The sequence below is a fragment of the Antrostomus carolinensis genome, unplaced genomic scaffold (assembly GCF_000700745.2).
Source record: "Antrostomus carolinensis isolate BGI_N321 unplaced genomic scaffold, ASM70074v2 scaffold11820, whole genome shotgun sequence".
NCBI classification, from domain to species: Eukaryota; Metazoa; Chordata; class Aves; order Caprimulgiformes; family Caprimulgidae; genus Antrostomus; species Antrostomus carolinensis.
This window is the reverse complement of record NW_010290564.1, coordinates 23,070-28,151: the sequence shown is the minus strand read 5'-3', so window position 1 is coordinate 28,151 and position 5,082 is coordinate 23,070.

Sequence of the window (5,082 nt, the reverse complement as noted above, 5' to 3'; positions counted from 1 at the left end):
AAATCCCTAGTAGTAAGAAGATGTATTTTAGAGTATTTCACGTGAGCTCTGCTGGCTGTGCTCCCCAGGTGAAGTCCTGCCTTTGCTGTGAGCTCTGTGCAGAAGAGGGAACTTTTTCCACAACTGCTCTGTCTGAAACAGCCAGGAGCTAAGAACCAAGACAGGCTGTAACGCTGCTCTGAGGCACAAAGTGTGCTATTTCATCTTTCTCTCGCGTGAATCTGAAGCAGCTTTGATCTCACCTTTGTAAAACGGTGTGTGTAATGGATTTCAAAACAGAGTGCTGTACTGCACACAGGTGGTGTCCTGAAGAACAGATAAAGGGGTGGCCCCTGTGGGACAGATGTTACCTGAGTCCGCTAATGAGCTGCTGAGAAGCATCGGGATGATTTGGTGATCCTTCCTTGTTTAACACAGCAGTTTGTGGTAACAGTGTGGGGAAATATACCATTGTTCACAGTGCCAACTTTTAACCTAAATATATATATATATATTTTTAGAGCAACCTATATAAATACTTTCAGAGTTCTGAGGCTTCGTTGCAAGCCTCTTTTACTAAATAATGCCACTTTAGAAGGTGATGCAGTGTGTGTTCATGGTTGGGAGGAAGATGCCTGTTGATTTTTAAGGAGATTTGTTTCTGGTTCTGACAGCAGTGATGCCGAGGTATCAGTATATGCTCTGTCTATTCTGTGTCTCTGACGAGTACATCTGTGTGTTGCAGTCTATTGAAGAAGTTCCAAGAAATGACTTGAAAGGGGGAAGCTAGGTGGATTTCTCTGCTGGTAAGGATAGCACTAGGGATGTTGTGTTTGTTCCTTTGTCCTGAATCTGAATCAGAGGCACAAGCCTCAGATGGATTCGGGCATCTCAGGCTGCTCACTGAAAATGATGAGCCTGTTACAGACAAGTGGAGAATTTCCTTCCCTGAGGTGGATCCCCAGGAATGATGTCCCACCTTCCCCTCTCTGAAGGTGATTTGGACCTCAGTCCTTTTCCTGAGGTGGAGGTGGTGGTGGCAGTGAGAGGGCTCTGTGATCTGCTGCCACTGCCAAGCTGAGTCTTGAAAGCGCTGGATTGTGGAGTACCTGTGTGTGGCTGGGCAGTGCTGCTGCCTGTGTCGAGAGGTTTGTCAGGATAGTGATTTCAGCAGCTGTCGTTCTGCATCCTGTGGCAGACTGGGTTTAACTGTCACATTTTGAATTCTTAATGTTCTGCAAAACTGTGTCTTGCACAAAAAAGTTGAAATAGTGACTTTCTTTGAAGTGATAAAGCACTTACACTTGCTCCATAATTTCTGAAAAATGTGAATATTAAATACTAAATAGAGATGATTAAACTTTATATTCATTAATAAAGAAAAATCCATGGCTTAATGTTGGCCTTTCTCAGCAGACTCAAATGAAGAAAAACTTCTTTGCTTTGAGGGTGACAGAGCACTGGAAGAGGCTGCCCAGAGGGGTTGTGGAGTCTCCTTCTCTGGCCTCTCAGACTAGAGGATACCTGAGACAGATGCTAACATCTCTTCTGCAGACATGGAAAGCAGCATTTTTCTTAATAATTAATGTCTGTGATTAAAGAAGGACTCCTCAGCATTTCTGAATACAAGTACATCAGCCTCTGAACTGAGGCCACTTTGAAAGACACAACAGTCTTGCAGTGCTGCTGTCAGATGCCACTGTGCTTTCCTCTTTTTAAACAGCTTTGCGATTCTGTGGTAGCACTTACTTCAAAGTTTCAAAGCCAGTCTTTATAATTTGACTGTGAAGATCTTGTTAAGAATGCACATTAAATCTTTCTTCCTCTGGAATGGCCAAATACTCGCTTGTTTTGGGTTTTTTAAAATAAATTCACAAAGTTCTTGTCTCAGAAGCCTGATGAGACTGATAGGTAGGAGTGGTTAGGCATAGGAAACCTTTGCATCGTCTCTCCCCAGCAGTATTGCAGACCTCCTGGATGTCACTGTAGACAGAAAATTGACCAGATGACTTGTTAATGCCTTTTGGAAATGTAAAGAAAATAATCTCATATAATCTGTGTTGTTTTTCCTCCTCCTAATAGTTCTTTGTTGTCTCTTTGCATTTAATAAACCTTGTGAGAACTGTTCAGTTTCAGTGTAGTGCCACTAGCAGACTTGGGAGAAGCTGTAGACAGGTCAGCAAAGCTTCTTAAATTGGTGTCAGAAATGCATTTCTAGGAACAAAGTTTGGCTTAAGCTGTCTCTGTGGTCAAAATCTGTGTTTTACCAACGAGGGAGCCTGCCTGGCTGATGTGAGGTGGTAGATACTTTGATGCTTCATCTTTAAAGATTTGCTTTTCTAGTTGTTTCAGCAATAGCTGATGTACCAGATGACTTGTATCCTGGATTCAGGAAGCCCTGGGTCTTGTACTGTATTATTGCAACTGTCAGGCTCAGCTATTTAATGGCTTTTCCTTGTCTTTTGCAGCAATGTTCTTTTTTTAATTGATCTTGAAAGATTTAAAATTTGATAGTTGGAAAGATTCCAGATTTCATTTACCTGTTTTTCCTATGTAGTGCTCCAGCATGTCAGAGTGCACGAAGGAAATAGCTGAGAAATTAAAAAAAAACCCAAACAAGACAACAGTGCTAATATTTCCTTTTTATATAGTTTCCTATTTTAAATGGTGGTATAAAAAGCAGTTTTACTTCTAGGTGACCTTGTTGTGGTGGCTGTTGTGGCAGGAAGCTCCAGAAGTGTGTGATATGATGTTTCTATAGCATGGAAGTGTACAGAAGTAGAGTGTGACACAGTTTCTTTGAGAGGCACTTCTGAAGTGTTTTATCACTCAGTGGTGTTGAGCTTTTCGGCTGTTGTCAGCACAGAGACTTGAAAATTCAAATAAAAAGTAGTAGTAATGGTGAAATATTTAACTAAATGTATCTATCTTCCACTATGATTTCCAAAAATGTATTGTAAGAATAACATCTAACAATGAAAACAAAGCTGGAGTCGTAAGTGCTGCTTGTTCTGCTTTTTCCAGTTTTTAAACGAGCGCGTTGAGAAGCAGCGCGCTGTTCTGAGGCATTTCAGTCTGAACCCGTGCAAGAGAACTGCAAAATAAAGTGGAAATTACCTTGATTGCCCTATGGAACTTGCTGCCAAAGGAGGTTGTGCAGGCAAAAAGTGTCGGACCTTCTTATGAAGGGGCAGGTTTGATGGTGTCTCTTGGTGTGGCTCCCTGGATGCAGTGCTTGGAGCTGGAGATCCCTGAGCCTCTCTCTGAATCGGGAGCAGACCTTCCTCGGGGACCTTTCTGTTGTCTTGGGTCTTTGGCAGATGGCAGTTCGGTCATTGTTTCACTGAAGAGCCAGCCATCCTCTTAGGAAGAAGCAACCAGTTTCCAGTGGGATCCCAGTCTGTAGTACCAAAAGAACTGATACTTCAAACCCAAACCACGGTTTATATGGGGAGGAAATGACACTTGGGCATGAAAACCAGGTAGAGTATTAAAGAGGTCCACTTCCCTACAAATGGAAACGTGTTAAGTAGACTGCATTTAACAATGCACTCAAAACTATTGGAAAAAAAATGTTCCAGGTTTGGGGTTCTTTAATAAAACTCATCTAACATTTTAAATGTGAGCCTCTAAACTTTTATCAGCAGAGACTGCGATGTTAAATGGTTGGCAGAGATGGTCATGGCCGCTGACAGCGGTTTAACGGGGTGACTGTATGGGATGTGCCCTCACCCAGTCTGCAGAGGTCCCCAGCCGTGCAGGCTGCTCTTGTATTTAGCAGCTGTAAAACTGACTGTAATTCCTTGGAATTCTTCTTTTCACTGTTCTTAAATTCTCTCTCTCTTTTTTATTTTTTAAATTTTTTTTAAAGACACCCTTTCTAATGCAGAATATGACATTGTGGCGTTTACTTTGAGCTATCAGTGCCTTTCAGAATACATGTTTATCGAGAATTGTAGTCGAAATTGGTTAAAACTTGTAGTAGCAATTAAGTTTTCCAAACCTGTAGTAGCAATTAAGTTTTCCAAACTTGTAGTAGCAATTAAGTTTTCTGTAGATAGTGAATTCCTAGGTCTTGCTTTAAAATACATATGGCACATGTGAATTGTAAAATGGGTGATAACACTGGTTCCTTTTTTTGTTCCCACATTCAGTTGCTTTTTAAAAATGAGAATTCTCAGTAAAATGAGTTTTTCCAAAGAGCCCCTTCCCACATTTTCTCCTGGTGGTGCGTAACGCGCCGGCTCCAGCGAGGAGCGTGCAGGGAAGTGGGTGCGTGCTTGGGAAGTGCCTCGTCTGTGACCCTTGGAGAATGTGGGTGCAGAAGGAACAAAGTGCCCCGTGTGTGCTCAGCAGGAGCAGCGTCTCGGTTCTGTGCCCTCACTCTGAATCTTATCTTTTCTGGAAAAACTGCATTTCAGGTCTGGTTTTTACCGCTGGATGTTGGTCAGGGGGAGGTGATGTGGGGCTGGCAGGTCGTGTTTGGCTCGCGAGTGCGTGAAGCATGTTGGAGGCTGAGGGAGAGGGACTTTGTCACCTGGCTGGTGGTGGGTGTGTTTGTGCTGGGACCCCAAGGGACCGAGTCCTGGGGGCCTGCGGAGGCTGTCGGTGGTGGTTCCTCCTGGGACTCGCTTGTGCCTCTTGGCCAGTTCTGTTCTGTCCTGTGGAGGAGTAGAGGACACGTGTGGAACCTCTGCCACCACCTTCCAGCCCACCTACTTTGTGAGCTACTGTGGTTTTACCTCCTCTCAGGTTTTTGGTGTTTAATGACCCAATTTTTGAAATACAGAAACTTTTCTTCTCAAAATTCTGTTTTACATTTTTCTGCTCCTTTTGATGGCTTTGACATTTGGTTTGTAGAAAATTTATCACAAAATAGAGGTTTAGTTTCAGTCCAGACAAAGGAACAGGTGAACTTTGGTATTTTGTTTTATAGATAACAAATAGAAAGATGAATGTAGAGAAAATTAAATAACATTTTTGTTGTTGTCTTTTGTAGAATGTTTTCCAAGGTTGTTTCTAGTGTCTCAAAAAACTTTAACCCATCTTTAGAGATGTAAATTTCAATGTAAAAAAACTTATAATGCTTATTTCTCTTTGTAG